The sequence below is a fragment of the Saimiri boliviensis genome, chromosome 10 (assembly GCF_048565385.1).
Source record: "Saimiri boliviensis isolate mSaiBol1 chromosome 10, mSaiBol1.pri, whole genome shotgun sequence".
NCBI classification, from domain to species: Eukaryota; Metazoa; Chordata; class Mammalia; order Primates; family Cebidae; genus Saimiri; species Saimiri boliviensis.
In genome coordinates this window covers 6575803-6597941 of record NC_133458.1, presented here as the reverse complement: position 1 = coordinate 6597941, position 22139 = coordinate 6575803, and positions in this window count along the sequence as shown.

The following is a 22139-nucleotide window of genomic DNA, read 5'->3' as shown; positions in this document are numbered from 1 at the left end:
TGTGGGGGAGGGGGAGGAGGAGGGGGGGCGTCGCAGCAGCTGTCTGGGTTTCCCGTCATTTCTCCTCTCACTTCCGAGGTCAGGGAGATAGGAGGGGACATGAACAGGTGGCTCCTGACGAGGCTGGCTGGGATCTGCCCTGATACAAAGACACCACGGATTTGGAAATGAAAGTGCAAGTGGGGAGGTTGGCACGCTGCCCTCGGAAGGAGCTGGTCCTAGTTTTGCGCCTTTGAGGAGTTTTGCACCTGATTAATGATTCTGTTCAAGATGGATTAAGCTGCTGGAACCTTTCTCCATTTAGCAGTGCCAGCTCTCTCCTCCTCTTAACACTTTCTTTTTCTAGTCTCAGTCTCTCCCACCCCCAATTTGTTCTTGGGACAAACCATCGGTCTAGGATGAACTGGTTTTCCCCTGGACGGCCTCAAGAGGCTGGAGGCACCCCACGGACTCCTCCCTGAGAAAGGAGCTGAGGACAGAGGAGGCCACAGTTGCGCTGAGGAGAGCTCAGGCTCAAAAGCCTCCCTGAACCCCTGATTCTCAGCTTCTCTTGTCTTCCTTAGTAAATTTCAGTCTGGGTTGGGTGCCATGGCTCACACCTGTAATCCCAGCACTTTGGGAGGCTGAGGTGGGTGGATTGCTTGAGGTCAAGAGTTCGAGACCAGCCTGGCCAACATGGTAAAACCCCGTCTCTATTTTTATTAGTTAGAAAAAAAAAAAAAAATAGGCTGGGCATGGTGGCTCACGCCTGTAATCCAAGCACTTGGAGGCCAAGGTGGGCGGGTCACCTGAGGTCAGGAGTTCAAGACCAGCCTGACCAACATGGTGAAACTTCGTCTTTAAAAAAATAAATAAAGGCCGGGCGCGGTGGCTCAAGAGGTCAGCACTTTGGGAGGCCGAGGCGGGTGGATCACGAGGTCAAGAGATCGAGCACTTTGGGAGGCCGAGGCGGGTGGATCACAAGGTCAAGAGATCGAGACCATCCTGGTCAACATGGTGAAACCCCGTCTCTACTAAAAATACAAAAATTAGCTGGGCATGGTGGCACACACCTGTAATCCCAACTACTCAGGAGGCTGAGGCAGGAGAATTGCCTGAACCCAGGAGGCGGAGGTTGCGGTGAGCCGAGATCACGCCATTGCGCTCCAGCCTGGGTCACAAGAGCAAAACCCTGCCTCAAAAAATAAATAAATAAATAAATAAATAAATAAATAAAGGTAAAAATAAATAAATAAATTTCAGTCTGGACAAATATTCTCAATTTGGGGCACAGTTCTTGGCTCTATTCTACTTTCCCCTGAAATGGTCAGGAAGAAGGCAGGGAGCAAGCAACTCGACCAAGAAATTAAGGAGGAATTGCTGTTATTCAAGACGTAATAATAACAATAATAGGTTGGGTGTGGTGGCTCACGCCTGTAATCCCAGCACTTTGGGAGGCCAAGGCAGGCAGATCATGAGGTCAGGAGATCAAGACCATCCTGGCTAGCATGGGGAAACCCTGTCTCTATATAAATAACAATAATAAATAATAGTAATAATAGTTCTACAGCCAACACCCCCTGCAGAGGTTAGTCATATTTCCTCCGTTCCTTGTCATCTTCTCCCATACCTCCCAGTGTTACACGGGGGAGCAGCAAAACCTCAAAATCATGGCCTCATAATTTTCGCCATCACTGCCATGGATTCTCAGTTTCTTTTCTATTCTTCTCCTTCCTTCAAGAACAAGCTTTTAATATGCATTGATTAGCCTTTTGAAAGATTGCTCTTCCTGTTTCTTGTTCGTTTGTTAAGACAAGGTCTCACTTTGTCACCCAGGCTGGAGTGCAGTGCCGTGATCTTGGCTCACTGAAGCCTCCACCTCCCAGGTTCAAGCAATCGTCCCACCTCAGCCCCCTAAGCTGCTGTTCCTGTTGGAACAAAGTGAGCTTCTGATTGGACCTTGGATATTTGGGGTGATAGAGAAGCAGTAAAAAGATAGGAGAGGCCGGGCGCAGTGGCTCATACCTGTAATCCCAGCACTGTGGGAAGCCAAGGAGGGCGGGAGTTGGAGACCAGCGTGACCAACATGGAGAAACCCCGTCTCTACTAAAAATACAAAATTAGCCGGGTGTGGTGGCGCATGCCTGCAATTCCAGCTACTTGAGAAGCTGAGGAGTACTCTGCGTTGTGGCCGCAGCAACCTCGGTTCGTATCGGAGTCACAGCACCAAAAAAGAGAGAAGCTGAGGCAGGAGAATCGCTTGAACCTGACAGGCGGAGGTTGCAGTGAGCTGAGATTGAGCCATTGCACTCCAGCCTGGGCAAGAGCAAAACTCCATTATCAAAAAAAAAAAAAAAAAAGAAAAAAGAAAGAAAGAAAGAGATAGGAGAGCTTGGTCTTCATCTTTGATTCTCTCCGATCCTGCCGCAGCCCCTGTTTTTGTCTCTGCCCGCCCCTCCCCCTGCTGGGTGCCCCCCAGTCTCCCTCGCCAAGTTCCAAGTTGTTCTTTATTCAGCTGGGATCCAAGGATCTCCCTCCAGAGAAAGCGGATCATTGCCGGCTCCTTCGAGTCCCGGAGTGCCAAGTCCTGCACCCGGCACAATGGTCCTTTATACCTCGCTGTGAGCTCTTTCCTGGCCCCAGCTGCCCCCATGCCCTGTTTTTCCTTACTCTTTTCTTCAGTATTTTTTTTCCAGTTGACTTAGTTATTACAGTACATAGGCTGGGGAGGAAAGCTCCGGATCCTGGCCGTGGGACACAGAGTCTGAGAGCAAGGGTGGCTCCCTGGCCATGCCATGGAGCTACAGGAGGTGATCGGTCACATTCCTCCACACAAGGCCCTGGGCTCGCTTTGCTTTCCTGGCTGGGGACAGAGGCAGGGCTTGTCTCCTGACAGCCAGCTTCCCTGTAGGGTCCTGGCCCCTGCCGGCCTAGAACATTTCCACAAACAGAACTGAGTGGTAAGTGGGTGAGGCCATCGTTTCTCAACTTCAGGTTAGGACGAAGTGTAATAAAGAAGATTGACGGCCGGGAGCAGTGGCTCATGCCTGTAATCTCATCACTTTGGTAGGCTGAGGTGGGGAATCACCCGAAGTCAGGAGTTCAAGACCAGCCTAGCCAATATGGTGAAACCCCATCTCTACTAAAAATACAAAAATTAGTTGGGTGTGGTGGTGAATGCTTGTAATCCCAGCTACTCAGGAGGCTGAGGTTGCAGTGAGGCAGGAGAACTCCTTGAACTCAGGAGGCAGAGGTTGCAGTGAGCTGAGATTGTGTCATTGCACTCCAGCCTGGGTGACAAAGTGAGACCCCGTCTCAAAAATAATAACAACAATAATAAATAAGATTGACACATTTAAAAAAGAAAATGGCTCCAGTTAAAAGGAAGGGCTTGAAGCTGGGTATGGTGGCTCACATCTGTAATCCTAACACTTTGGGAGGCCATGGCCTGAGGACTGCTTGAGCCCAGGAGTTTGAGACTAGCTTGGGCAACATAGTGAGAACCCTGTCTATTAAAAAACAACATCACCTGAGGTCAAGAGTTCGAGACCAGCCTTGCCAACATGGTAAAACCCTGTCTCTACTGAAAAAAAAAAAAAAAAAAAAAAAAAATTAGGCCAGGCGCAATCACTCACGCCTGTAATCCCAGCACTTTGGGAGGCAGAGGCGGGTGGATCACCTGAGGTCAGGAGTTTGATACCAACCTGACTGACATGGTGGAACCCTGTCTTTACTAAAAATACAAAAAAATTATCTGGGCGTGGTGTCGTACACCTTTAATCCCAGCTACTTGGGAGGTTGAGTCAGGAGAATTGCATGAACCTGGGAGGCTGATGTTGCAGTGAGCCGAGATTGTGCCATTACGCTCCAGCCTGGGTGACGAGACTGAAAATCTGTCTTTAAAAAACTAAAAACAAAAATTACCCAGATGTAGTGAAACACACCTGTAGTCCCAGTTACTTGGGAGGCTGAGGCAGAAGAATCACTTGAATCAGGGAGGTGGAGGTTGCTGTAAGCCGAGCAAGATTGCACCACTGCACTCCAGCTTGGGTGACTGGAAGACAGAGTGAGAATCCATTTCCAAAAAAAAACCACAAAGCACAACAATAACTGGACACAGTGGCCCACTCCTGTAATCCAGCACTTTGGGAGGCCAAAGTGGGCAGATACTTGAGGCCAGGAGTTCAAGACCAGCCTGACCAACATGGTGAAGCCCCATCTCTACTAAAAAAAAAAAAAAAAAATTAACCAGGTGTGTCGGTGAGCACCTGTAGCCTCAGCTACTTGAGAGGCTGAGGCAGAAGAATCGCTTGAACCCAGGAGGCAGAGGTTGCTGTGAGCCGAGATCAGGCCACTGCACTCCAGTCTGGGCGACAGAGTGAGACACCATCTCAAAAAAAATAAATTAATTAATTAAATAAAGTAACTTTTAAAAAAATAACAATAATGAATAATAAAATAAAGAGAAGCAGTTGATGTTGGAGTAGATGAACACAAAGCTGCCACCATCAGGAACTTGCAAACTTTCTGTCTGTGCATGGGATTGACCAGCCAGAGGTGTTACCATCCTGCCTGGACCACCAGGAGCCTGGAGGTAAGACTGATCCAGGCCCCTTTCAACCTAGAGAATTGACTTCCTCCTTTCCTCTTGTTTACAAGGCATTACCAGAACTTCCAAGAGCTACAAAGGGTGGTGTTGATGTGAAACATCTGCTTTCAATTTTTTTTTTTTTTTAATTTTTTAATTAAGCTTTTTAAGTTTGTAATTCAAAAACTGGGGTTTCGGGGCCTGGTGCAATGTGGCTCACAGCTGTAATCCCAGCACTTTGGGAGGCCGAGATGGGCAGATCATGAGGTCAGGAGATTGAGACCATCCAGGCCAACATGGTGAAACCCTGTTTCTACTAAAAATACAAAAAAATTAGCTGGCGTGGTGGCAGGCACCTGTAGTCCCAGCTACACAGGAGGCTGAGGCAGGAGAATTGGAAGAAGTGGAGGTTGCAGTGAGCTGAGATCGAGTCACTGCACTCCAGCCTGGAGACAGAGTGAAACTCTATCTTAAAAAAAAAAAAAAAAAAAGTCAAAAAAAAAAAAGAGAGAAAACTGGGGCTTCCTTTCTGAGGTCCTGATTTCAGGGAGAAAATGCAAAAGGCTAACAGGGACAACCAAGATCAGCCAGAACAACTTTTGCTACCACCTTCTTTTCCCCCTCATTTATGTACTTGTGAATATTTGCAGGGTACATCACCTGAGGACTAGGTATGATGCTCTAAAACTCATCCAGAATGTTGGGCACAACTGAAAAACACCATCAGGCACAGTGGCTCACACCTGTAATCCCAACACTTTTGGAGGCTGAGGTGGGCAGATCACTTGAGGTCAGGCGTTTGAGACCAGCCTAACCAACATCGTGAAACCCCATCTCTACTAAAAATACGAAAATTAGCCTGGCATGGTGGTGGGCGCCTGTAGTCCCAGCTACTCAGGAGGCTGAGGCAGGAGAATTGCTTGAACCAGGAGGCTGAGGTTGTAGTGAGCTGAGATCTCGCCACTGCACTCCAGCCTGGGAGACAGAGACTCCGTCTCAAAAACAAACCAACCAAAAAACAAAACAAAAACCAAAAACAAAAAACACCACCGCCACCATCACCTGCCTTGGGATGAGAAAGGTGATTGTAATCCCAGTTTAGGAGATGGCCGTTCCGGGATGCCTGGGCGGCTGGAGGTGAGGCCGTTGCAAGTGAGCACTGCGCTATACGGCATACAAGAGTATTTAACGACATCTCTACCAGTCTTTAAATAGACGCTGCTCCATCTCTCCCCACACCCCAAAATCTGTCTCTTCTGGCCCCCTTCTAGGGACCTCCTGGAGCTTCTTAAAATCCAGCTGCTAAAGGGCTAAGTCTGGCATAGCTGGGGTCCAGGACTTTGTTTCAGAGTTAAATCTGGTATCCGTTGTTAGACATTTTGAATATTGCCCCCGCTTATACCAATGACTGTAATATGTGTTGGCAGAGGCATCTGGAAGGAGCTTTGCTGTGGCAATGCTTGAAGCCTGATCCACTGAATCTGAGAGTGAGTTCTGGTACATGGGAGGGGGGGGGGCCATGGCATGAAACCCGTTCCTAGACATCGAAATTTGATTTATTAACTTTGGCAACAGATACAGGCCATCTTGCCAACAAACTTTCTGAAATTGAAATCGCATGAAACTTTCCTAGTTCCTCCTGCTAGTGCCACATACGCCCTCTTCTTTCTAAGGCAGCAAATTCACTTAAAAATAATTAAAAAAAGATTGATGGGATTTTGGAATTGTAATGAAAAATATGATCTCATTAGTAAGTCATGAGTCAGGGCCAGGCACTCTGTCAGATGTACGCACTTCTGCATAATTAGAAGCTGATGCGAGGAGAGCTAATAATGGCATGAATTAAAAAATTAAAATGGTTTCCCTTTATACTTTTTTGGCTGTGCTAAAATTCTTCCTTTTGCAAAGATTCAGAAAGAGATCTCTTTCAAAAGACCCTATCACATGATGACAAAGAAAATGGTGGTGAAAGAATTAAAAGGGTGACTGGGCGCTATAGCTCACGTCTGTAATCCCAGCACTTTGGGAGGCTGAGGCAGCTGGATCACCTGAGGTTAGGAGTTCAAGATCAGCCTGACCAATATGGTGAAACCCTGTCTCTACTAAAAATACAAAAGTTAGCCGGGTGTGGTGGCATGCGCCTGTAGTCCCAGCTACTCCGGAGGATAAGACAGGAAAATCGCTTGAACCTGGGAAGGCAGAGGGTGCAGTGAGCCACGATCTCAACACTGCACTCCAGCCTGGGTGACAGAGCAAGAATACATCTCAAAAAGAGAGAGAGAGAGAGAGAGAGAGGCCGGGCGCGGTGGCTCAAGCCTGTAATCCCAGCACTTTGGGAGGCCGAGGCGGGTGGATCACGAGGTCAAGAGATCGAGACCATCCTGGTCAACATGGTGAAACCCCGTCTCTAGTAAAAATACAAAAATTAGCTGGGCATTGTGGCGCGTGCCTATAATCCCAGCTACTCAGGAGGCTGAGGCAGGAGAATTGCCCGAACCCAGGAGGCGGAGGTTGCGGTGAGCCGAGATCGCGCCATTGCACTCCAGCCTGGGTAACAAGAGCGAAACTCCTCCTCAAAAAAAAAAAAAAAAAAAAAAAAAAGAGAGAGGAAAAAAAAAAAAAGAATCGAAAGGGCTAAATGGCATTCCACTACATCCCCTGGGGAGTTCTCATTTAGACCACAAGTCCAGGGTGAGAACTGCTCTAATTCACTTGTCTTCAAGAGGGTAAATACACACCTGAGGGGAATGTTTTGAAAAGAGCCACTGGCTTAATCGTGTAAATGCCACATGGTCTCTGACTTAACCACAGCATAAATCAGTTACCCGGCAGAAGCAGGATTCATGCTTTCCCAGGCAACAGTGAGTCTGGAGTGAAACACAGCGGGCAGCACCCTCACCTCTGCCACTTCGGGCAGGGTGACCCTGGCTGACGGCTTTAGTCGAAGCCGTGATTTCCTCATTTGTAAAAATGAGAATAAGGAAACCAGCCTCTCAGGTTTATTGCAGAAACAAAATCACATAACATTTAGAGGGCAGGCATTCATTAAAAATTATTTATGCTTTCGTGAAAAATATTGCAGAGGAAACAAACAAAATATATCTTTTTCTTTTTTCTTTTTTTTTTTTTTTTTTGAGACGGAGTCTCTGTTGCTCAGGCTGGAGTGCAGTGGTGTGAGCTCAGTTCACTACAACCTCTGCCTCCCCAGCTCAAGCGAGCCTCCCACCTCAGTCTCCCACATAGCTGGAACCACAGGTGTGTGCCACCACTCCTGGCTAATTTTTTGTATTTATGGTAGAGATGGGGTTTTGCCATGTTGGCCAGGTTGGTCTTGAACACATGAGCTCAAGCAATCCGCCTGCCTTGGTCTCCCAGAGTGCTAGGATTACAGGTGTGAGTCACTGTGCCTCTAATAAAAACACAAAATTAGCAGAGCAAGAATACGTCTCAAAGAGAAAGAAAAAAAAAAAAAGTATTGAAAGGGATAAATGGATTTCCACTAAATCTCCCGGGGAATTCTCATTTAGACCACAAGTCCAGCGTGAGAACTGCCCTAATTCTATAATCCCAGCTACTCGGGAGGCTGAGGCAGAAGAATCGATTGAACCTGGGAGGTGGAGGTTGCAGTGAGCTGAGATTACGCCATGTACTCCAGCCTGGGCAACAAGAGAGAAACAAAAAAAAAAAAAAAAAGAAAAAGAAAAAGAAAAAGTAGAACATTTTCTCTTCTTTTTTTTTGGGTGGGGTCTCGCTCTGTGGCCCAGGCTGGAGTGCATGGCGTAATCTCAGCTCACTGCAACCTCCACCTCCCAGGTTCAAGTAACACTGCATTTCCCATCCCTGCCGTCTCCTCCATCCAGAATGTGAGCCCCTCTCTGTCTCCTGCTGGTGTCACTTCCCTTCCCTTGACACGCTTCCTGTCAGGACCCCCTCCTCTCTTTCCACAGAGCCTTCTGGGTAACACCCACCACCTCCCCTGTGCCAAGCCCTATGCTGGGGGCTCAGCGCATGTTATCTGATGCAAAACCTTTTTTGAGGCCGGGCGTGGTGTCTTACCTGTAATCAGTACTTTGGGAGGCTGAGGTGGGCAGGTCCTGAGGTGGGCGAAGGCCAGGAGTTTGAGACCAGCCTGGTTAACATGGTGAGAATGCCCGTCTGAAAGGGCAGCTGGGTACAGTGGCTCACACCTGTAATCCCAGCACGTTGGGAGGCTGAGGTGGGTGGATCACCTGAGGTCAGAAGTTTGAGACCAGCCTAACCAATATGGTGAAACTCTGTCTCTACTAAAAATACAAAAATTAGCTGGGCATGGTGGTGTCTGCCTATAATCCCAGCTACGTGGGAGGCTGAGGCAGGAGAATCACTTGAACCTGGGGGCAGAGGTTGCAGTGAGTAGAGGTCACGTGAGACTATCTCAAAATCTATATAGATATATTTATAAATATATACATATATATATATATATATATATATTTTTTTTTTTTTGAGATAAAGTCTGTAATCCTAGCACTTTGGGAGGCCGAGTAATCCCAGCACTTTGGGAGGCCAAGGCGGGTGGATCACGAGGTCATCAGATCGAGACCATCCTGGTCAACATGGTGAAACCCCGTATCTACTAAAAATACAAAACATTAGCTGGGCATGGTGGCACGTGCCTGTAATCCCAGCTACTCGGGAGGCTGAGGCAGGAGAATTGCCTGAACCCAGGAGGCGGAGGTTGCTGTGAGCCGAGATCACGCCATTGCACTCCAGCCTGGGTAACAAGAGCGAAACTCCGTCTCAAAAAAAAAAAAAAAGAAAGTATATGCCCATATATATTTTTAATATCTGCAAGATCTGTAGTGATGTCTGTTTTTCATTCCAAACATATTTTTTTTTGGTTCCTATTCTCCCTTTTTCTTAAGCTGTCTCATCATAGATTTATCCATTTTATTTTATTTTTTTATTTTTTTTTTTGAGATGGAGTGCAGTGGTGCGATCTCGGCTCACCGCAATCTCCGCCTCCCAGGTTCAAGCAATTCTCCTGCCTCAGCCTCCTGAATAGCTGGGACTACAGGCCCCCCCCACCATGCCTGGCTAATATTTGTATTTTTAGTAGAGACAGGTTTCACCATGTTGGCCAGGGTCATCTCGAATTCCTGACTTGGTGATCTGTCCACCCTGGCCTCCCAAAGTGCCGGGATTATAGGCTTGAGCCACCACACCCAGCCAATTATTATTATTTTTTTAAAGAATCAATTTTTGTCCAGGTGCAGTGGCTCACACCTGTAATCCCAGCACTTTGGGAAGCCAAGGTGGAAAGATCACTTCAATCCAGGAGTTCAAGACCAGCCTGGGCAACATAGTAAGACCTGTTCTCTACCAAAAATAGAAAACTTAACTGGATGTGGTAGTGTGAGCCTATAGCTCCAGCTTCTTGGCAGGCTAAGAGGGAAGATGAGTTGATCCTCGGAGCCTGGGAAGTTGAGTCTGCTGGGAGCCGTGATTATGCCACTGCAGTCCTGCCTGGGTAACACAGTGAAACCCTGTCTCGGGGGGGGAAAAAAGAACCAATTTTATGCTTTACTGATTTTCTCTATTTTATCTTTGTTTTCTATTTTATTAATGTATGTTTTTGTTGGTCGGAAGCAGGAGCAGCCAGGAACAAACCTGTTGAACACCGAACTGGGAAGGAAGGGGCTTTTTATTCGGCCGGGAGTTTGGCAGACTCATGTCTTGAGAACAGAGCTCTCCGACTAGAAAATCCCAGCCTCTTTTTTTTTTTTTTTTTTTTTTTAGACAGAGTTTCTCTCTTATTACCCAGGCTGGAGTGCAATGATGTGATCTCGGCTCACTGCAACCTCCGCCTCCTGGGTTCAGGCAATTCTCCTGCCTCAGCCTCCTGAGTAGCTGGGATTACAGGCACATGCCACCATGCCCAGTTAATTTTTGTATTTTTAGTAGAGACGGGGTTTCACCATGTTGACCAGGATGGTCTCAATCTCTTGACCTCGTGATCCACCCGTCTCGGCCTCCCAAAGTCCTGGGATTACAGGCTTGAGCTACCAGGCCTGGCCAATCCTGGCCTCTTTTAAAGGCTCACAGTCTTAAAGGGTACATGTGAGAGAGTCGTGATCGATGAGGTAAGCGAGGGTACATGACTTAGGTGGGGGTCTAATCGTGATTAAGCAAGAACACCACCTTCCGGGGAAGATTCCTTCATACCACGCCAGCGATCTGTAGATAGGACAGGAACTGGGGAAGGGGTTTCATCTGTAACCTCCAGGTCCGGCTAGTGGCACCTGTTCTGTCTCCTCTGCTGACCTTGTGCTTCTATTTGCAACTTTTACTTCTCCTTTTGAAATGCAAAGCTAAGGGGAAGTGGTCTTAGAAGCTTAAGAGGAAGGGGTCTCCTTCGTCACTCCCCGCTTTGAGAACCTCACCTATAACACTGGTGACAGTTCTCACTCTCATTCTCATTTTCATCCTCCTGATCCTCTAAAGAAACTGATTGATAATGATTCATATAATATACTTGTGATGTGGTTCTCTGGTTGGCCACAGCAGTGACGGATCCTGTAATCATCGGAAGGAACCGGGGGCGCAAACAAGGGAGCAGCCAGCAAACACCTATTATTATCACAACACCTACGATGAGAGTCTTGAATCCTCCCAAGGATGAGAACCAACCTCCAAATAAGGACTGGGGGTTAAATCCATGCCATACCTGCACAGCACGTGTGCCAGTTTGGTCACGTCTTACAATATCCTCCACTGCTTGACCCTGGTAGGGTCTATGTGTAGGCAGCAGTTGGTTAGATGGGATTTTCCACAGACTCCTCCTTCAGGCCAACTGGTTCTGACAAATCTCATTTCTCATTTGAGTTTCTTGTCGGGCCAAATGGACAGAGCTTTGCCCATTTCATTACTGAGTATTTCCAGACAGCCAGCAACCGGACGATCCGATCGAGCCTGTAAATAGGAGTCTGGTGTCCCCATGAGCCATCCTGCACCCATGTGGCCGGCCCAGAAGACTCAATAATTCTCCCCAGTGGCCACTCATCATCTTTCCTTTCGTCTATCTTTAGACTTATTTTCTCCCTGGCAGAGTAGACCAGATATCCTAACAGCTCACCTGTCTTAACAGGTAATAGGAAAAAAAAAAAAAAAAGAGAGAGAGAGAGAAGAAGTAATGGTGCCTATTGCACAGCTACCAGTCCATCTTTCAGGCAGTTGTACATATGTTCTATGTCCACGTATCCAATCTAACCCAGCTGGGGCCGTCCAGTCTCGCTGATACCTAGGATGGTTCCAAGCATCCCGTAATTTGGGGGATTTCAGGAGGGGGTTTATGATTATTAATTCTACTGGATTATAATGTCCTGAGATACAGGGGACATTACCCCATGGAATGGTGTCCCTCCCTTTTACAAGGTGAACGGGATCATTTTTATCCTCTTTCCAAGTGGCCCAGATGATGCATGACCAGTAAGTGCATTCACTGCACCAGTAGGTTTCTAGCAGATACACTTCTGCTCTTTTGCTTAACTTTGTTGGTATCCAAGGGAACCACAGCTCCCCTCACTGGAAGGGTAGGTATGATGGCTGCACAGGCATCAAACCTTAGGGTGGCCTGTTTTGGGCTTCCCTTTTCCTCTGCTTTAGCTATTAACTTAGTAGGGCTATTCCATTGCCCTGCTAGGAATTTAATTTCAAAAGTTGTATGCAAAGGGGGTTCTGACAGATTGTAGCAGACATCGGGGTGTCCATCCCCTGGGTGACACACCTTATACTGAGCACATGACATAAACAGGTTCCTTCTGTGTCCCTATACATTCATAATAACGGCAGAACAAAAGAATGGCAGAGCTTTCCGTCCTACCTCAGTAACCTGGGGCACCACACAAAGCATTCTCCAAAATCAGTTAATGTCCCTACTGTATAAGTCCAAATTTTAAGAAGAAAAAGTCCCACAGTGAGTTTCCTCATGCTTCGGCCGTGCATGGACCAGCCAGCTCCCAGGATGTGGCTGGAACAAGGCTTGTTGTGGTCTTTCTCTCTCTGCTTTTGTTTTTGTTTTTGTTTTAGAATAAAGATGGGGTTGCCGGGTGTGGTGGCTCAAGCCTGTAATCCCAGCACTTTGGGAGGCAGAGGTGGGTGAATCACGAGGTCAAGAGATCGAGAACATCCTGGTCAACATGGTGAAACCCCATCTCTACTAAAAATACAAAAAATTAGCTGGGCATGGTGGCGCGTGCCTGTGATCCCAGGTACTCAGGAGGCTGAGGCAGGAGAATTGCCTGAACCCAGGAGGTGGAGGTTGCAGTGAGCCGAGATAACGCCATTGCACTCCAGCCTGGGTAACAAGAGCAAAACTCAGTCTCAAAAAAAAAAAAAAAAAAAAAAAAAAAAAGAATAAAGATGGCTGCCGGGCGCTGTGGCTCAAGCCTGTAATCCCAGCACTTTGGGAGGCCGAGGCGGGTGGATCACAAGGTCGAGAGACTGAGACCAACCTGGTCAACACGGTGAAACCCCGTCTCTACTAAAAATACAAAAAATTAGCTGGGCATGGTGGCGCGTGCCTGTAATCTCAGCTACTCAAGAGGCTGAGGCAGGAGAATTGCCTGAGCCCAGGAGGCGGAGGTTGCAGTGAGCCGAGATCGCACCATTGCACTCCAGCCTGGGTAACAAGAGCGAAACTCTGTCTCAAAAAAAAAAAAAAAAAAAAAAAAAAAAGATGGGTGGCCAGGCTGGTCTTGAACTCCTGACCTCAGGTGATCCACCCACCTTGGCCTCCCAAAGTGCTAGGATTGCATGAGCCACCAAGCCCAACCGTGGTCCTTCTCAAGGTGATTTTGTAGTCTTTGTCTGGGTCTGGTCTAGCTTCCCGTTTCAGCTGCTGCAGGCTTTACATGGCTGTGGTGGATCCACACTGGGAGTCCCTCTGCTGCAGGAGCAGCTGCGGGAAACAGATCTCTCCGACACAGAATATTGGAGAAAGGAGTCTATTTGGCCGGAAGCAAGGTGGCATATTTGCCTAATATCCAAGCTCCCCTAACAAAGGAAGGTTCCTTCTTTATATAGGCTTATACTTTAGATGTTACAGGTGGAAGAATCTTAGGTTCATAGCTTAACATATGAAAAGGGTCTCAGTTTACAGTCTTAGGAATTACATATCAAAAGGGCTTTGGTTTACAGTCTTAGGAATGAAAAGGGGAAGCTTACAGTCTTAGGAAAAGGGAAGTTGACCTGAGATGCCTGGGTCTCCCTCTTCACCTCTACCTTTACGGCTGTGGGAGTGGTCAGGATTGTGGTCCCGGGTCCTTTCCAGGGTGGCTTCAGAAGGACTACATTCCAGTCCTTTTTCCACACGTGATCACCTTTCCAAAACTCTGTGATTGGTAGATGGCGTGCAGCTTCCAAGTGACACTCAGTGCCATTGTCATTTTCTGGATCAAATCAGCCTCAAATGCTGGTCCGTTGTCTGAGCACCTGTGCAATGGCAATCCAAACCTGGGGACAAGATCTCCAAGAAGCATACAGGTTACTTCATGGGCCTTTCCAGTTCTAGTCGGGAAGGTCTCTACCCACTCAGAGTATGTGCACACCAGGATCAACAAATACTTACGCCCTCCACACTTGGGCATTTCAGTGAAATCTACCTAGAGATCTTCAAACGGAGCTGCTCCATAAGCTGAATGCCAGAGGGATAGCTGGATCTTGCCCTGCTTGTGCTGCCGACATGGAATGCATCGCTGTGCCACAGTTTTGGTCAGGGCGGACAAATGTGAGACGTAAAAATACCGGCCTAAGCCGGGCGCGGTGGCTCAAGCCTGTAATCCCAGCACTTTGGGAGGCTGAGGCGGGTGGATCACGAGGTCGGGAGATCGAGACCATCCTGGTCAACACGGTGAAACCCCGTCTCTACTAAAAAATACAAAAAATTAGCTGGGCGTGGTGGCACATGCCTGTAATCCCAGCTACTCAGGAGGCTGAGGCAGGAGAATTGCCTGAACCCAGGAGGCGGAGGTTGCGGTGAGCCGAGATCGCGCCATTGCACTCCAGAGTGGGCAACAAGAGCGAAACTCCGTCTCAAAAAAAAAAAAAAAAAAAAAAAAATACCGGCCTAACAACTTCTCAAGTGACTCTTGGCCCAAATGAGTGGTTCCATGTACGGCCTGTGTGACCACGGCCCCTAAGAGCTGTGGCACCGCTACTCTTCCATCTGGGGGCCGGATCCATCCCTCTTTAATTATTTGCCCCCCCTGCTGCTTGGAGAAAATTCTTTCCTCCTTAGAATAAGTGGGCACCAAGTCAGATATCTGGGGAATTAGAGGGGCTGTAACTGCTGCTCAGTTGGGAGTAGATGCTGCCTTATGAGCTGCTGAGTCAGCTGGGGCATCTCCCAGGGCGACGGAGGTGTGGGCCCGCTGATGTCCTCATCAGTGCAGGACTGCCACCCTTCTGGGCTTCCAAACTGCTTCTAACAACTGCGAGATTTCATGTCAGTACTTTCTTTCTTTTCCTCCTGAATTTAGCAATCCTTTTTCTTTGTACAGCACCCATGTACTTGAGTTAGAAAGGCATACCAGGGGGCTGGGCACGGTGGCTCAAGCCTGTAATCCCAGCACTTTGGGAGGCCGAGGGGGGTGGATCACAAGGTCGAGAGATCGAGACCAACCCGGTCAACATGGTGAAACCCCGTCTCTACTAAAAATACAAAAAATTAGCTGGGCATGGTGGCACGTGCCTATAATCCCAGCTACTCAGGAGGCTGAGGCAGGAGAATTGCCTGAACCCAGGAGGCGGAGGTTGCGGTGAGCCAAGATCGCGCCATTGCACTCCAGCCTGGGTAACAAGAGCAAAACTCCGTCTCAAAAAAAAAAAAAAAAAGGCAGGCATACCAGGAATCAGTAGAGAAATGTTCACAGCCTTACCTTCACTCTGTTCTAGGGCTCAGGTCAGAGCAGTAAGTTCAGTCTTCTGAGCCAAAGTACCCTGAGGCAGTTACCTGGTCCCGATTAGTGTCCAGAGTTACCACTGCATAACCTGCACATCTTTCTCCCGTGGATTAACCGAACCGCTTCCATCCAGACACAACTCTCAGTCTACTACCGTCCATGGCTGATCCTGAAGATCTGGCCTGCTGGAATAAACTGAGTCCAATACTTCAGCACAGTTGTGTTCAACCAGGCCTTCCGACACCAGGAGCAAAGTGATGGGGTTTAAGGTGCTGCAGACCTCAATGGTGATGCGGGGATTTTCACATAGCAGGCTCTGGTATTTGGTTAGCCTGGCATTTGTCAACCAATGATGTCTTTTGGTATTCATTAGAGTCACTACTGCGTGGAGTGCCTTGATATTTAAGTTCTGCCCCAGAGTTGCTCATCAGCCTCTTGCGCTAGCAGAGCAGCTGCTGCCAGGGCCCTTAAACATGGGGGCCATCCCTTGGAAACTCCGTCCAGCTGCTTGGAGAGATAAGCTGCAGCCCTGGGCCAAGGTCCCAGTGTTTGTGTTAGAATTCCAACTGCCACTTTTTCTCTTTCTGACACATACAATGTGAAGGGCTTTATTAAATCAGGTAACCCCAAAGCTGGGGCTGATGTAAGTTTCGTTTTCAGTTCCTGAAAGGCCTGCGACTGCTGAGATCCCTGCTTAGTAACTTCATATAGGGGTTTGGCCAGTACCGCGAAGTTTGGAATCCACGATCTAAAGAAACCCACGCTCCCAGGGACCCTCTCACCTGCCTTCTAGTCTAGGGTCCTGGCACGTTGAGAATGACTTGTTTCCTCTCTACTCCTGGGCTGTGCTCTCCCTGCTGGATGGTGAACCCCAGATATCGCACTTGCTGTCGGCAAATCTGGGTTTTTCTTTTAGACACTTTATACCCATAGTCCCCTAGATGCTGAAGTAAGCCATCTGTTCCTTTTGCGCACCTGACTGCCGTGCAGTGTCCCAATAAAAATTCATCCGCATATTGGAGAAACACGCAGCCTAAGTCTCCAGCAGGAAACTTCTGGAGGTCACGGGCTAGTGCCTCCCAAAAGATGGTGGGAGAGTTTTTGAACCCCTGGGGGAGTCAGGTCCAGGTATACTGGGTGGTTACACCAGTTTCTGGATTTTCCCATTGAAAAGCAAATAGTTTGTGACTCTCCGAGGCCAGCCTGATGCTAAAGAAAGCATCTTTTAAGTATAAGCAGGTGAACCAACCATCCTCTGCTGGCAATAATCCCAGCATGTACGGGTTGGGTACAGTTGGGTGCAAAGTCACTGTAGCCTGATTAACCAAACGCGAGTCCTGCACTGGCCTGTAGTCTTCGGTCCCTCATTTAGGGACAGGCAAGAGGGGCGTGTTCCATGGAGACGGGCAAGGAACTACAATTCCATAGTCTTTCAAGCATTTTAGGTGGACCTGAATGCCTTTTAGGGCTTCTCGGGGAACTGGATATTGCTTTTACCTAACCAGCTGAGCCCCAGGCTTGACCTCAGTGAGCACAGGGGCCTGGTTGATTGCCAGTCCTGGTGGATTCTCCTCTGCCCAGACCTTAGGCCATTGTTTGGCTAGAGCAGGGGTTAGTTCTCATCCTGGTTCAGTCAGGAAGAGTCTCCACTCCTCCTCCCATGATAATCCCTGCCGGAGGCAGAGCCCGTATCAGTGAAGGTGATAGTAGCTCTTAGTTTGCTAAGCAAGTCTCTCCCCGGGAAGGGTAGGAGCAGTCCAGCGTGTGCAAGAACTGATGTCTAATCTCATGGCTACCCATCAAACAGGTCCATGGTGGGCAAAAAGCCTGCTTTTCCGAAATTCCAGCTGATAAGATGTGCTCATCCTCATTCACTCCCATATAGCTCTGCTCTCTTAAAGGCATCTGCACTCCTGCCCCAGCCGAGTAGCTGGGATTACAGCTGCCCTCCACCACGTCTAGCTAACTTTTTGTATTTCTCTTTAGTAGAGGTGGGGTTTCACCATTTGGTCAGGCTGGTCTCAAACTCCTGACTTCGTGGTCCACCCTCCTTGGCCTCCCAAGTGCTGGGATTACAGGTCTGAGCCATCGAGCTGGGCCCACCAAGTTGATTTCTGAGCTTTCCTGTTTATCTATAGTTCCTTGTATAAGAGCAGAGAATCCTGCCCTTAGGGCAAACGACCTTGATGTCCTCATACTTCAGTTCCTGCAAATCCCTTCTGAACCACCCTTCCCCTATGGAACATAAGCCCCGGGTGCTTTTGTTTATAAGTCTGTATTAAATGATTCTGGCCAATAAACCAGATTTGTTAACCTCTTTCTTTGGACTCTCAGCTTCCTCGGATTCTGGGCCCACCGCAGAACACTCTACAAGGTGGGAGTGGCAAACCCCACTGCAGCAGAGAATCTGTCTGTGTTCGTGCCCTTACCCAGGGCTAGGATGTGATGCCCCTTGTCAGTTTTTAACAGGACAAGGCCAGAAGTGTGTCAAGAATCATTCATCTTGGCTGGGCACGGTGGCTCATGCCTGTAATCCCAGCACTTTGGGAGGCCCAGACCGGCGGATCACAAGAGGTCGGGAGTTCAAGACCAGACTGACCAACCTGGAGAAACTCCATCTCTACTAAAAATACAAAATTGACCAGATATGGTGGCGCATGCCTGTAATCTCAGCTACTCAGGAGGCTGAGGCAGGAAAATCGCTTGAACTCGGGAGATGGAGGTTGCAGTGAGCCAAGATCACACCATTGTACTACAGCCTGAGCAACAAGAGCAAATCTCTGTCTCAAAAAAAAAAAAAAAAAAAGAAAAAAGAATCGTTTAACCTTCTACAGCAAAACAAACAAACCTCCCACCACTCCCTGGAGAACAAGACAGTTTCAGGAGAGAAAAGATGTGAGTTCTTCTGAGCTTTCAGATAACTTAGAGAGAGGCAAAAAAAAAAAAAAAAAAAAAAAAAGCTTTCATATAATGAAGGAAAAAAGTCTCTGGCTAATCTGAATTTTTTTTTGTTTGTTTTTTGACGGAGTTTCGATCGTTACCCATGCTGGAGTGCAATGGCGCGACCTCGGCTCACCGCAACCTCTGCCTCCTGGGTTCAGTCAATTCTCCTGCCTCAGCCTCCTGAGTAGCTGAGACTACAGGCGTGCGCCACCATGCCCAGCTAATTTTTGTATTTTTAGTAGAGACGGGGGTTTCACGATGTTGACCAAAATGGTCTCGTTCTCTTGATCTCGTGATCCATCCGCCTCGGCCTCCCAAAGTGTTGGGATTACAGGCGTGACCCACCGCGCCCGGCCTTAATCTGAATGTTAAAGTGATTTACCGAATTAAAAAAACTCCCAAACATTTGATCATTCCTGCTCTTGGAGGTAATAATATTAAATGTATACTTGTAATATGATTGTTCATATTTTAATTATAGATTAACAATGGCACGTGCATGCAGCTTTTGCTTGCTTGAAGAAATTGCTTTATAAGTGACATAGTATTAGCATATAATTTAAAACAACTGGCTGGAGCTGGGGGCGGTGGCTCAGGCCTGTAATCCCAAGGCTTTGGGATGCCAGCCCTGGTGGATTGCCTGTGGTCAGGAGTTAAAGACCTACTGGTTAATATAGCGAAACCTAATCTCTACTAAAAATACAAAAATTAGCCAGGTGTGGTGGTGCACACCTGTAGTCCTAGCTAGTCGGGAGAGGCTGGGCAACAAGAGCAAAACTCCATCAAAAAAAAAAAAAAAAGAAAGAAAGAAAGGAAAAAAAAAAGTTAAAGCATGAAAGACGTAATTTTTTAAAATTTAATTTTTTTTTAGAGATGAGGTTTTACCATGTTGCCAGGCTGATCTCGAACTCCTGACCTTAGGTAATCTACCCACCTCAGCCTCCCACAATGCTGGGATTACAGGTGTGAGCCATCTCTCCTGGCCAGAAAGATGTAATTTTTTAAATAAATAAAATTAAAAATAATACTAAAATAATACTAAAACTGAGATTGACTTGTTAATTTATTCATCCACTAAGCATTCATTAATCCCTTCCCTCAAGGAGTTTCCATTCTAATGAAACTGGCCCTATACCAAAGCAGGGCTGACTTCGCGGACATGCTAACCTCTGTCTGTGATTTGAAGGGGTTGCAAGAGGCCATCAGTGCAAAATATTGTCTCCTGTATTTTGCATTTAATATTATCATAGACTATCCTCTGCCTTCCAGCAGCATTTCCCAGTGTGTACGTAGTCTTCGAGGCTCATTCTTCATCACAGAGGCTCACTAATGGCCTGCTGGGTACATGGCTGTGGCCTTCACAAAAATCTCCATGGTCAAGTGTGTCTGAGAAATATCGGCAACAGCCAGCTGAGGCTTCTCACGCTCATTATGCAATATGACTTGTGCCCTTCTGAACTTCTTGCCATAGAGGCTTTACTTCAGAGAGGGCGATCACAGAACCAGTGCCTCGCAGTACACATTTTGGGTTAAATGACTGAAGGTCCGTTTTTTCTGTTTTGTTTTTGAGATGGAGTTTCACTCTTGTTGCCCAGGATGGAATACAACAGCGAGATCTTGGCTCAACACAAGCCTCCCAGGTTCAAGTGATTCTCCTGCCTCAGCCTCCCAAGTAGCTGGGATTATAGGCATGTGCCACCACACCCGGCTGATTTTGTATTTTTAGTAGAGATGGGGTTTCTCCATATTGTTCAGGCTGGTCTCAAACTCCCGACCTCAGGTGATCCTCAGCCTCCCAAAGTGCTGGGATTACAGGTGTGAGTCATCGAGCCCAGCCAGATTACTGAAGGCCCTCTTAAAATGTAAGCGTGTTGGGCGGTAGGGAGCCGGAACTTAAATGAAAAGCTATGCATGCTCATATTGTCCAGCATCTTAAGAGAACTAGAATAATGCGATTCTATCAAAGCTGTCTTCTCAGACACTTGCTTGAAGGTAGTCTCTTCCTTGAGATGGCATCCATTTCAGGACAGAATTGGAATATTAGAGGAAGTAAAGTTAATTATTAAAGCCTTAGAAAGAATGGGGCTGGGTCTCACCCTAACCAAGTGGCATGGTCTTTATCAACAATGAGGCCAGGCAGAGTGCGGTGGCTCCACCTGTAAGCCCGGAACTTTGGCAGGATAAGGTGGGCAGATTGCATGAGACCAGGAGTTTGAGGCCAACTTGAGCAACACGGTGAAACCCCACCTCTATAAAAAAAAAAAAAAAAAGGCCGGGCGCGGTGGCTCAAGCCTGTAATCCCAGCACTTTGGGAGGCCGAGGCGGGTGGATCACGAGGTCAAGAGATCGAGACCATGCTGGTCAACATGGTGAAACCCCGTCTCTACTAAAAATACAAAAAATTAGCTGGGCATGGTGGCGCATGCCTGTAATCCCAGCTACTCAGGAGGCTGAGGCAGGAGAATTGCCCGAGCCCAGGAGGCAGAGGTTGTGGTGAGCCGAGATCGCGCCATTGCACTCCAGCCTGGGTAACAAGAGCGAAACTCCGTCTCAAAAAAAAAAAAAAAATTCATCCAGGCATGGTGGCATGCACCTGCAGCCCTAGCTACTTGGGAGGCTGAGGTGAGAGGATCTTGAGCTCAGGAGGTCGAGTTTGCAGTGAGCCGAGATCGAGCCAATGCACTTCAGCCTGGGTGACAGAGCAAGACCCTGTCTCAAAAATAATAGATATATAACAATGAGGCTGTCATTTCTGTATGGAGGATGTCTCTGTCCCCAGTCTGCTAGAACAGAACTGGCCAAAATATATTCATTGGATGACGTAGGAATTACAGGCATTTGGAAATGAAGCTGATGGAAGTGCAGCCATTGCTAACCCAAGGCTAAGTATTCCATGTGGGGACGTGAGTCCCAGGAAGACACAGCGGTGGAGGAGGACCGGAGGCCCACCGCCAGGCCTGGATGCCACTGCAGGGAGGGGGGACTTTTCATTTTCTGTTGAGTGTTTCTGATTAGGCAAAAAATGTGTCTGGGTTTGTATCCTCTTGTTGACCAGATGAAGGGTGGCCCTGGGGGGCCTCTGGGCTCTGGGCTACAGTAATGATTGCCATGTAGAGGGTGACAATGTACATTTCTATGGTTCTCCCAAGAGGACTCAGCCTGGGGAGGAGTGTTCTGACTACATTTTAGTGTTAGATGATTAGATTAAAATGAAGGACAGAGAAACTCACAGAATGTGAAAGGGACCTGCTGGTGAAGGGAGTAGGGAGGATGGACTGTTTCTTTTTTTTTTTTGAGACGGAGTTTCGCTCTTGTTACCCAGGCTGGAGTGCAGTGGCACAATCTCGGCTCACCACAACCTCCGCCTCCTGGGTTCAAGCAATTCTCCTGCCTCAGCCTCCTGAGTAGCTGGGATTACAGGCGTGTGCCACCATGCCCAGCTAATTTTTGTATTTTTAGTAGAGACGGGGTTTCACCTTTTTGACCAGGATGGTCTGGATCTCTTGACCTCGTGATCCACCCGCCTCGGCCTCCCAAAGTGTTGGGATTACAGGCTTGAGCCACCGAGCCCGGCCCAGGGTGGACTGTTTCTAACTCTCTCATCCCTTAGACTCTTTTGCAGGTCAGCACTTCGCCCAACAACTGCCCAGTTCTTGCCTCCCTGCAACCTCTACCTCCTCGGTCCAAGT